General features: G+C 42.9%; 1 long non-coding RNA gene across 1 annotated transcript in view; it reads left to right on the top strand.

Annotated features, from left to right (window-relative positions):
- Window positions 1-3,756, top strand: part of LOC144365031 (uncharacterized) — a 113,745-nt gene extending 109,989 nt beyond the window's left edge. The window contains exon 3 of the long non-coding RNA XR_013423288.1: window positions 2,025-3,756. This is a non-coding gene — a long non-coding RNA (uncharacterized LOC144365031). The remainder of the gene's footprint in view (window positions 1-2,024) is intronic.
- The last annotated feature ends 9,105 nt before the right edge of the window (window positions 3,757-12,861 follow it).

Here is a 12,861-nt window from a genome sequence, read left to right as displayed (position 1 = left end):
TGAGTATAAAATGGCACAGTGATTTGGAGGTAAGTATACATGTTTCTCATGGACAAAACAAATTCATTCCATAGTTTCCTGTGACATAACTTTGGGAATAAATAAGATGATGTGTGCAGCACTTTCGTCTCTGAGACACTGAGAAACATGGAGGTCATCTCCATCGGGACCTATAAGTGATAGACAGCATGTTTTATTCGCCTCCCAGAATTTAAAATCCTTTGTATTTTCTGTTCTGATAAGACCCACTTTCAACACAAGTGGATATTTTTCAATGGGTCAAAGATGGCACCTTAAAAAATGGAAGCCTTGACACCATCTCAATTCTGTCCATTTAAACACAATGTTCCCGTACTTGACCTTCAACTTCTCCTTTGGGTGTCGTGATGACACAAGCATTTTGCTTTTCACACCTGAGTTTTAACAATTACTACCAAGGGCACATCAACCAGAGAGGGAACTCACAGAGTATGAATGCACACTATGTCTTATTTGAAGTGGTTGCATGGTCCATCAGCCTATTTAGTCGTCTCTCTACCAGTTCTCCTTTTAATTAATAGACTTGTGAATAACCATAACTGCCTTGTGGGACATGCCAAACACTAAACAGATGACTAAGTTGCAGAAGCAATCTGCTCAACACGGGGTGCCTTAATTTAAGCCATACGTAGTGAAAAACGAAGGCAGGGCAAGCATGCTGCTCAATGTATAGCTTTTGGTCTGTTTCAAGTTATATAAGTCCCTGGCGTACAGAAAGTAACATTCATAAAAGGGAAAGCAACGGTTCTGATTTATTGCCACCTGTTAGCATGACTCTGACCTGCTTGAACAGGGCAGGCATCATGGTGCAGGAGAACAGGGCTTAGAGTTGGGCAGGAGCTGAGGTCTGGTGGGCCAAGGGAGCATTAGACCATGGCCGGACCACAGCCCCTGGGAAGGCTTCCTACTGCGTGCCAGCAAGCAGGTTACTGCAGATGCCTGTCACAGGGTGGGCAGCCGGGAATGTGCCGCCACTGTCATCTGGCCCAGTTTATGGACAAAACTCATCTCCTGGGGGCTGCAGGGAGGGGTGGGGGTGGCGGGTCCTTCATTAGAACCTGGCCGGAGGGCAGCTCAGATCTGTAAAGGACAGCTGTCTAATTGGATTTGCTTGTGTGTACTGTCTTAGCTTTTACAATGGGAATAGGCTACCCAGCCTTTCTAATTAGATTGTTAAACATAATAGCTGAATAGCACAGCAGTCAAGAATTTGCCCTTCCCTTTGTGAGCGCAAAATAGGGCTCAGAAAAGATTCAGGATTTTTCCAGCCCATTTCCTCCATCATTGTATCTGATGGTAATGAGTCGAAGTTTATTTCTTTTTAAAAGCTCCCAAAGGAGCACAGGCCAGGTTGAAGTTCAAACTAAATTAAAAAACACACACACAGGCAATACAGTAGCAAACTTCTGTTTCCCTTTGGCCCCTTGTTTCCCCTAATTGGTGCCTTGTTGGTAGTCTCTACTGAAAGACCAAGAATGGAAGGGGATTGGAAATTGAATTGCCCTGTCACCCCTCAAGGTGGTCTCCAGACCTGGGTTGAGAGAATCAGAGGAACAGGGTGGGAAAAAAAAAATCCCTCGTGAGGACTCTGTGTCCAGTCTCCAGAGGCTCCTAGGAAGCAGCAGGAAGTGGAAAGAAAACTGGGGGATAAAAGAGAAGGAAAGAGCAGGAAAAGAAGAGAATGTCAGTAGAGGGAGATCAAAGTCAGGAGATGCCATTCCAGCCTGCGGTGCTGCAGCTGTGAAGCCATTCCCATCACAAATGACATCTTCCCTGAGGGGCCAGGGTTCTCCAAGATTGGGTCCTGGTCTCCTTTGTGGCTCATGGTTGTCCCATCCCTCTGTGCAGCATCCAGGGAACCTTTATCAGACACATGGCATGATTCAGGCTTGGTGTGGAGAGGATGAACCCACACAATTTTCTTTCTTTATGTAAAAAAGAAATACCTTACACATCCGTTTCCCCTTTTTTTCCTCATCCTTTAGCCTGTCAAGTCCTGGCAGGTGGCAACCGTATCTCCAGGAGCCATCAGAGCAGTCCCCCACCTGACATCCGAAACGCCACCGTGGCCTCCATCACAGACTGAGCTGCCTTGCTCCTTACCGAATGCAGGGTAAGAAAGGTCTCTTCTTTTCTGAGACAGATATGCCAACACTGTGTCCCCAGAGCGCCACCAGCCCGTAGATGCTGCAACAATAAAAATAAAAAATAATAAAGAAATAAATTAAGGACTCTCTTCTCAAATGCCCTCAGAAAAGCAAGGCGTGAACCCAGTGTGACATGGTGCAGATGACCCGAACATCATCTTTGCCATTTTTATTCTCTTTCCACATCCTCCTGGAAAAATGACTCCTTGACTTTCAAGAATTCTACATAATAAAAGCAGGCAACATAGGACTCAAAACCACCTTATAGTTTTAGAAAATATAAATGAATGAGTAAACGAATGGATAAACAAGGAATTGCCCACCTTTCTGAAGCACTCGTACTGTCAGCCTGTCCTCCTCCCCTTGCTGATGTGAATGCTCTCCTTCTCTGATTGTGATCTTGAAAAATCTTTGCCAAGATTCATCAGTGACTCAAGAACTCAGCGCTATTTATAGTCCTTTGTTCCCCACACGGAGTTCAAACATTCTGTCTGTGCTTTGGGTTTGTGCTATTCTTTTGCTGGGATACACCCTGCCCACAAGGAGCCCTTGGCTCAGGACTTGCAAACTCATAGTCCTTGATTTTCATAAGGTCTGTACATTCATTCATTCTTTAAATATTGAATTCCAGTCCCTGGAGCCGGGAAAATGTTCTCTGGATTGCCGCAAGCCTGCCTGCCCACTGTGTGTGGGATTTGATCCCTTCTCACAGTCAGTTTACCTGTCCGGTCCCGAGAACAGTGATGTTTGGGACTCAGTTTTTTCTCCATCATCAAGTACTTCTGTCTGATTATATCCCAAGGCAGATTTACCTTCCCACATCATGTGAGTCTACCCTCCACACTCAATAACTCCTCCCTCACAGCAATTCACAGAAAATGTGCATTTGTCAGTCCTCATCATTGTTTTGTAACTTTCCTTACTATTCATTTCTTGGGACTGGAGAGGTGGTAGCTCCACACATGCTTAGTAGGCAGGAAGCCCTGGGTTTCATCTCCAGCACCAAAAATACCAAAGCAAAACAAAACACACTTCTTAGGTTCCGTGCCCACACCTGTAATCCCAGCGGCTCTGGGGGCTGAGGCAGGAGGATGGAGAGCTCAAAGCCAGCCTCAGCAAAAGCAAGGCTGCTAAGCAACTCAGTGAGACCCTGTCTCTAAATAAAATACAGAATAGGGCTGGGAATGTGGCTCAGTGGTTGAGTGCCCCTGAGTTCAATCCCCAGTACAAACAAACAAACAAACAAACAAAAAAAAAACACGTCTTTGAAATGTGGCTTGGACTTTATTTCCTACAAACTTTACATAGAGAAAGGGTGTAAGAGGAAAAGATGAAGAAAGTGATTCACTAGAATGGAGGTCTATCACAGCAGGAGAGCCATCCTGTGCCTCCTTGTGCTTTTTGTCTCCCAGCATTGTTGTGTGTCTCCTTCGGGTTATGGAAGCTGGATCTGCGTGGGACTGGATCTACTTATGTGCACGGTTCTACATGATGCCCGTGTAGAATAAATGATTACTATGAAGTACATTTTTCTGCCATGACGAGAATAAATAACTATGTATAAAAATTGCGTAAAGGAGTTAGAATGATCTTTTCCTTATAGCTTACAAATTTTTGACAATCGAACCATAAAATCGGCACAGACCCTGACCCCGGCTCTAAACCTTTGAATCAAAGAGCTCTGCGCCTGCAATGACACTTGTGCAAAAGTACAGTTGTGCAGCCAAGGAAAACCCAAATATTGGCTTTGTTTTGAAATGAGAGCCCCTTCTGCATTCTGAGGCCGTGTGATGTTTCTCATTCCATTCTTCATTCTGCACACATGGGTGACTTTCAATCGGCATTCATGGAAACAGTTTTAAAAGGTCCTGAAACTGAGAAGTGGATTATGTCAAGGACTAAAATTACTTGAGAACGTTTTGATCATATACTTTTTGGAGTATGATCAATTTGACACATGTGTCCGTAACGATATGAAGATGTGTGTGTCCGTATTCCCGTGATCACACACAGGGTGTGAAAGGAATGAAGTTTCTCCCCATGCGCTCTCTCATGTTTTATTTAGTTTAGGACAGGTGTTGCAAATAGTGACTGAAATATTACTAGAAATGCTCCATGACACTCACATTCCTAGCAATCCTGTACTTTCCTTCCAAAAGCTTATTGACAGCTGATTTAGCTCCTTGAATTTCTCAGAAAATAACTTTCCATCTATATGTGAATGCATTGTTCTTATTTTGCAAAGATAAGTATCAGACAGTGTGGCTCTGTGTAACAAATGGGAGCTGGGACAGGGGGCTTTCTAAAGGGCGGGGGGGATGCGGATAAATCTTTCCTTAGGTTTATCCCACTTCTTGGCCCAATTCAGGAATGAGTTCCAGAAAAATACTATGAAATTAAAATGCCATGTGATGAAGTTGGTTTCTGATGATTCAAAGTCGTATTTTCCCTACATTTCATTTCATTTTCAAAAGTAAAATCGAAAAAAAAAAATTAAGGGCTAAAGTCTCAAGGATTGCTCTCTCAGAAACCTAGCCAGGTATGACATCCAGACTTTTAGCTAGTCTAATGGAAAAATCCTGGGGAATACCTGAATTGCTTGATTCAGTCATTACTATCAGAAAAAAATGCTGTTATGTGAAGGGGAAAACAACACTAAACTAAACCTCTGTTACCCTTTCCTATCCCTTATTACTACAAATTGTATATCCAACAACCTGCACCAAGACTGGAAAAGACAGGAAAGTGTGCAGGTGAACTCTATGACATTGAAGACATCTGAAGAGGACAAAGAGAATCCTAGCTGGACTGGCCTGTTTCAGTCTCCTCTCCAACAGCCGGGCTTTGATCTTTCAGTGTTGCAAATGCTGTTATGGTTTGGATATTGTTTGAGTATATACCCCGAGGGTTTGTGTGCTGCAGAAATGTTATCCTCAGTGTGGCAATGTAGGGAGGGGGGTGAGACCTTTATGGGGTGGGACCTAGTGAAAGTTGGTTGGGTCATTGGGTTCTGCCTCAGAAGGGATTAAGGTGGTTCTCATGGACTCTGAGTTGGTTCTTTAGAGAGTGAGCTGTTATCAAAGAGCCCTTTCCCACACTCTGTCTCCCTGTCTCACCCTCTTACACGAATTTCTACTATTGCGATGCCATCTACCATGAGGTTCTCACCAAAGGCAAGCAGATCCAGGTGCCATGCCCTTGAACTTCCAGAACTCCCTTGCCTCCTTTATAAAAGTCCCAAACTCAGGCATTTTTTATAGTGATGGAAAATGGACTAATAGAGATGCCACAGGATAATGTTCTCCAATCCAAAAGCAACTCCTCCCTACAAGCAAAATAGGCACAAGAGTCACAATGTCATGTGACATAGCAAATTACTGGCAACAATATGTCTTCCACAGAGAAGACACCAGGACTTCAGAGTTTTGACTTGTAGCCTATAAAAAAAAAACGTGGAGGATCAGAGGATAACACAAGCAAAGGCAAAGTGCTAAAGCCTGGAGCAGCCTTAAGAACCATCAAAAATTCGTTTGAAATCGATTGAAAGGGTAATCAACAATGCTGTTCATTCATGCTAGATAATTTCTGCCAGTAGGAGTGCTGTCATTATCCTGATCCATCTCATCTCAGGCTCTAGATTGGTTCCGCCTAGAACAGTAAGTGTGCATTTTGTATGCATTACAGGGTCCCAGCAAAATACAGCCCATAAGCTAGGAATGTTTTTTTTTTTTACATCTTTAAAAGATCTGGGGAAACAAATCAAAAGAAGAATTACTTGTGACATGGAAAATTGCAAGAAATTCAGATTTTAGACTTCCCAGAGCATAGGCATGCCCATTTGTGCACATGTATGTCGTCTAGGTCTGATTTATGCTACAACGCCAGAATGGAGGAGTGGTGACAGAGACCCAAAGAGAAACAAACTGTAATATATTTATTACCTTGCCCCTTACAGAAAAAAAGTTTGCAACCCCTAGGGTATGTGAATGCCAAACCACTGGTGAGGATTCCAACATGTTTTAGATTGTGGAACCATGCTAAGTGGCTTGATTTGAATTCCACATAGGGCCCCATCAACACTGGATGACCATCTTCCCAACCTGTCTGCATAGGTATTAAACAAAACACATAAGTAACCTGTTACTTTTGCAAACAATTCTGCCAGGAAATAACAACAGTTCAAAAGCTGAAATAAACACTATTAGCACATGCGAAATAAATGTAATGAAGTATTCAGGAAAGCTTAAACTTTGGCTATTGGTGAATTAAAGAAAATTATGCAACTCCCGAAAGAAAGTTATGAGTGCCTTTATCGGTTATAGAAAGTTGTACTGTACTGTTGAGATTCAGGACAGAAATTTTTATGTGAGTATATGTTGCTGCAGTTAAGAGAAGATGTGTTTATTCTGAGTGTTTTGGTGGGATACCTCTCTGTACAATGATGGTTAAGTCCCCCGATGACAAATGCAATTTAGTATGCATTCATTCGTAACATAGTTAATTTACTCATTTATTCATTCAGCAAATATTTATTAAGTATGGATAACAGATGAACTAGTAAGCAAGCAGGTTAGTCAATGGAAGGAAATAGACGCATAAGCGAAATAAAACAAAAATACAAATATTCCTAAATAGAAAAGAAGGCCACAAGTATAAAACACCAGAATCAAGTTTTCATTTCTTTTGTCTGTTTAACAATTAGCCCCCACGGCCTGTCTTCCCAGGGCCAGGAAAAACTGTCAGTCAATGTCGACCCAAGAACAGCGCCACTGAGAATTTGATAGCTCTAGGAGTACTTCAGAACTTACAGCAAACATACCTTCAGAAGTCTAGAGTGGGGGAGACTGAAGAGATGTTCCCTCCCCCAGGCCACCCCATCACCAAGTACCCCTTCAATCCAGCACAGGAAATATATATATTTTTTTTCCACTTAGCAGCTGTTGGCATACAGAATACGCAGCCTAAACTAGGCCTCAGGAGAAAAGTCATGCTGGATCTTTATTCATGGTATGTGGTTAAACATGTTTTCGTGTTGTCAAAGATTAAATAATTAGGAGAACATGGTCAAGATCAAAAGGCAGCACCATGTCACAGGCAATTAGGAGGCTGCTGCAGCTGGGACAGCGAGGGATCCCTGCTGGTGTGGTACCTGCCCTAGCCAACCATGTGGGCTCAATATGAAGCCTAGATGGGGTGTTTCAGAACTTTTCATTTAAATCTCATTAAGAGGGTCACGATCCCGTAAACACAAAAATAATAGTAAAATCGGTGTTAAGGTAGTCACGAAATAAAAGGGAGGAGAGAAAAAGAAAGTCCCAGGCTTATTAATCAACAATCTTTCCCCAAAGAAGTCCCAATAGAAATGTTCCACATATCTTAAAACAGATCCCAACCTGATAGATTTGTAAAATAAGCTTGTTCATCAGGTCTGTATATCCTCATCAAGAAAGAAATACGTCGATAAATCAAGCGAGTTCCCCCCGGGGTCCCTACATTGTCATAGCCTCATGAAGTAGATATCTTTGGGTGACCCTACCTGTTGCCTAATTTTATGGATATGGATTTATGCTTTGAAATATGAACCAGGAACATCTCACCTGAAATTCTCCCCCACTTCATAGCATGATGGAAGTTCCATTTAAATGATATGGAAACCACAAGACTAAGTCGAAAATTAAAGTTGTAAAAATGATGTAGTCTCAAACCTGTAAAGGTTTAACCAAGGTTTAAATATCTTGTGTGGTCTGATCTGGCCACCAAACAGTTTCAGTCTTCTAGACTTCAAATGACTTTCTCTTTCAGGGTGCTTGGGGGGCTGGGTGGGGCTCTGCCATGGGAATCCAGGGACTACTGAGAGCAGGAAGTGAATAGAATGACTAAGAGCTCCAGGATCCACCCAGTCCACACACACACAGGTTCATCCTGGACATGGCTCAGCTCAAGAAGTCACAGAATCAAGCAGCTATTTTCTTCTGCCTTATTTCTCTCCACAAAGCTTCAGTTTTTTTCCAATGTCCAGATGGCTACCGGGCGTAAGAAAATACCTGGAGACTCCCAGACCTGGTTATCCATGCCTCTCAGTCCCATCTACAGACTCGGATGTTCTCATGGACTTTGGCAGAACCTCATCTTTCCCTCTTCAACATCTTCCTTCCAGCTTCTCTCTGGACTGGAAATCACAGAGATATCTACTTCAAAAACACTGTAGCCTACTACTTGTATTATCTCCAGGGTGGCTTTGATCCTGGCACTATCTGGAGCTCCTTCCAGACCATCATTTAGAAGACAAATAGCCACACAGCAAAGGGTGGCCTCTGCCCAAGCCAAGTGTCTTATGGCCTTGGACTATACCACCACTTCTCCCGCCCACCAGATATGGCAGGAGGCTCTTACAGTCCTGAGAAATGCCTTTCAGTCCTTGCCTTAGACTCAAGCAACTGCCATGTTCATGTCTCTGCAGGGCTCCAGAATACCTGTGCCTCTCTAGACAGTGGCAGTGCCCCTAGCTGCCCTGTGCCCACCTCTGTCCTCTCCTCCTCTTTGCCTTAAACCCAACACACCACAACAATGCCCTCCCTTGCAGGCCTCCCAATCAGACGGGCTGTGTTTCCCAGGTTGCCTTCCCTCTGCAGAGATGTGTGAACCACTAGGAGTGGAGCGTTTCTCCTTCCTCCAGGTGTGTACCTACCCCAGGGTACTGGGCCCCAAAGAGACCTCCTAACAGATATGATAGACCTCACTACCCTCAGTTCTATTGTGGAGGGTCTCCTTCCTACTGGCTACTCTCCGGGGACCCACCATCCTGCGTGGGGGCTCTTTTTCCTGATACCCTGCAATTCTGTACCTGGAGCACAGACACAAAGCCTGGCCCCAGCTCCCTCAGTTGTAACTCCCTCACCTGATGAGTTTTAGGTATTGGAGCATGGGTTTGAGATGATGACAAACTTTGTATATATTATCTGTGTGACATAATCAGTGACAATGCTAGCGTTGTTGCCTTGAACTGCAAACCTTTACGCAATGGCACCTGATGGGAAGAAGGAGCAGTTGTACCAGGCAGAGATGCAGTGCATGCTCACATCCACCTCAGGATGCCCTCCAGAGTGCAGGAAAAGCATTTAAAAAAAAAGAGCTTTATTATTATACATAGTAGTTGGGTTTGTCCCAACAAACTCATATATGCATGGAAATCAATTTCTGTTCATGATCCCCCTTTCCTTCCCTTTCCTCCTGCCCCCAGCCCCGTTCTCCTTCCCTCTACTCTACTAGACTTCCTTTCACTCACCTATTAATTAATATTTGATTGGTTCTTTATGCTGTCCTATATCTTTCCCTCTTCCTTCTCTTTATTTTACTCTAGCTTCTGCATATGAGAAGAAAATTCAACCTCTGAGTTTCAGAGTTTGGCTGATTTCACTTAGCATTATATTCTCCATTTTCATTCATTTACCCACAAATGCCACAATTTCATTCTGTTTTATGGCTGAGTAAAACTCCAGTATATACATATACCACAATTTCTTAATCCATTCATCTGCTGATGAACATCTGGGTTGATTCCATAATTTAGCTATTGTAAATTGTGCCGCTATAAACATTTATGTAGTTGTATCACTGTAGTCTGCCAAATTGAAATCTTTGTGGAAAATACCATTGAGTGGGATAGCTGGGTCGTATGGTGGTTTCATCCCTAGTCTTTTGAGTATTCTCCAATCTACTTTCAAGAGTGGTTGTACTAGTCTTGCAGCCCCACCAACAATGTATAAATATTTCTTTCCCCCCACAACCTCGCCATCATTTATTGTTGTTCAGATTCTTGATCACTGCCATTCTGACTAAAGTCCGATGAAGTCTCAGTGTAGTTTTCATTTGCATGGGAAATGCCCTTCTAAAGGAGCATTTGACTACTACAATTTGCTAGCTCAAATGGTATGGGGCTAAAAGCAATCCCATCTAATGAAGAATTCAAGGAACTGAGGATGTGTAGAACAGTAAAGTAAAGGGGAAACATGCTTTGGCTTTCATAGTGGAAAGGGCGTCCAGCCAAAGAAGGGCTTGCCCAGTTCTGTGCTGTGCAGATGGGAATCCAGACCAAGTACCCAGAGATCCCCAGAATGTCAAATGCAAATAATCATCCATGTTTTATACCTCTCCCTCCACACTTCCTCTTCCACTTCTATTTTATATTCTTTCTAAATATAGGGGTGCTCAAGAAGGGACGGTGACCTAGTGAGGTAGTGACCACTCTTCAACTGGGACTGCTCAGGTAGGGTGGAACCATGCTCTCCAGTGGTACACAGGAAACATGCTTGAATTAGATGGGAGCCTGAACTGGAAACCTCTATTATTTCTTCAAAAGCCCAGATCCTATGACCAGGGTCATCTTAACAGAATGAACACCCTGAACCAGCATGGGCCAAATGATTTTATATGCCTTCTTTTTCAATTTTTCTCATAGAAAAATTAAAGACAAAAAGAAGGAAATAGACCACTAACACAATTATTAGGAATAAACACTATTGATGATATATATGTGTTTATTATGTTCATATGCATACATATATTTATAGTAAATACACATATGTATACATATATGTATCTATAATACACATAATTTTGCTTTAACATATACATGTATGTGTATAATATCTATACATGTATATGTATTATATTACATCAATGTTATAGTAATATATAGCAATTATGCATATTATATATGTACATATACATAATAATAATATGTTATTATGCATTGTATACACACACATATACCTAGTAAAAATACATATAATCAATAATGTTTATATTTCCCTATTTTTCAATCATGGCAAATTTTGCTAATTATGTTTTCTGACACCCCCCCCTTTTCCCCTTGCAGAAGTTTTCTTCTTAACTTGTATGTACTGACATTTATTATGTTTTTTTTTTTTTGATGCTGTAGTATTCCTTGGAGATCTCACAGCATAAATGGGGTGCTCTACTGGCAAGAAGGCAGCTGAGGATTTTCCAAATGAATTTCCAAATGAAATGAGGTCAAGGGGCCACGGAACTCTGCAATTCAAGCATGGAAAGGAGCCACAAACATGGGCAGTCTGGCTCCGCCCACCACCCGATGTGCTAAAGGTGTGTTGAACCTTTAGTAAGTAGTGACATTAACTAAACACTATTTTTGCATAGACCCCACATCTGAAACTCCATTATGCCCATGAGAGGTAGAGGGGTACACCAGCAGAAGAGACACAAGCAAATCAAGCATGAGGAGGCCACATTGCTGGGCAGGTAGGTGTGTAAAGGAAAATTCTTTAATGCCTTTAACAGGAAGGAGGGTCACTTTGCTCCCAGCTCTGCGTGTCTCTCATCCTGGGCAGAAGAGCAGGCCGGGGAGAGAAAAGATAATCTCTGTGCAAAGAGCAGATCCCTCTCAGCCTTCCTTCTACCCTGTCCCATGAAGGTGTCACTCTCTAAAGCTCCTTGGGGGAGGAAACTCATTCTTCACTAAATTCTTAAGAGTCTGCAACTTCTCTCTCTCTCTCTCTCTCTCTCTCTCTCTCTCTCTCCCTCCCTCCCTCCCTCCCTCCCTCCCTCCCTCCCTCCCTCTCTCTCTCTCTCTCTCTCTCTCTCTCTCTCTCTCTCTCTCTCTCTCTCTCAGTGAGAGGCAAGAGTTCAGTGGGAGAATCATAGAAGCCTTGGCTCCCTGGAGGGTTGCCTGGTTTAGTCAAGTGGATGGCCCCTGTGGAATTTTCTGGGGGCTTGCTCGGGCACCGGCTTTCAACTCTGCTTCCGAAGTTCGTCTGAACAATGGAAACAATTCCTTTCCATGATTAAAACCTTCCACCCTCTAAAATTAGTCCCAGGAAATTAGAACACCCGTAATTGTAGGAGGCTACACAATCCCCGCAATTTAAAGTGGAGTCATTTACGGAAAACACCAAAGCAAAGTCCTCAGAAGACATTTCCTCAGTAGTTTTTGTCCTATAACTTGAGGCCACTAAAGGGTCATCAAATCTCAATGGCTCTCAGTCCCCCGGTTATTAAGTCCATTCCAGTGAAGAGATAACACGGAATTGTTCCCCAAGAGGAGCTGTGACACGCTGGCCTTTCTTTGTTCAAGGAGAGCGGGGGTGATGTAGATATACTCTCTGTGTGAGATCAGAGATTTAAGAATTCAAGATTCTGCCCTTTTAAGTTTTCTTTTTTTTTAGTATTTTCTCAAATCACAAATAGAAAAACCAGAATCATAAGTTTTCCTGTCCAATTTTAAAACCTGATAACAAAAGAGTGTTGTAGAACAGCAGGCATGCCTGTACTTCAATCTACTAACAGACATCACCAGTCAGCTCCACTAATAAGCCAAAGGAAAGCGACTGTGCATTCTGCCTTTACTTTTCTAGAATGATCCACATTTTTCTTCTGTGTGCCTTTCCTGGCTAAAGAAAAGGGGTGGGGGCACTAAAGAGAAATTGCTGTGAGCTTAAAAAACACAGATGACTGAACCTTGGAACTAGGTGATGCCATTAGGGAGCCCAAATGAGCTTGTGCACATTTAGGCTCAGTCACAGCAGTGGAGCTGAGGCTGGACAAGAGGAATAAGGGGTCAATCTCCACTTCCTCGCTTGGGATCAGAGTTGTCAAATCATATTCCAGAACACACTTTCCTACTTCGGAGGCCTTCCCA

This window comes from Ictidomys tridecemlineatus, chromosome 6, assembly GCF_052094955.1.
Source record: "Ictidomys tridecemlineatus isolate mIctTri1 chromosome 6, mIctTri1.hap1, whole genome shotgun sequence".
NCBI classification, from domain to species: Eukaryota; Metazoa; Chordata; class Mammalia; order Rodentia; family Sciuridae; genus Ictidomys; species Ictidomys tridecemlineatus.
Note: the sequence above shows the minus strand (reverse complement) of the source record. Positions and strands in the feature narration are given on the sequence as shown.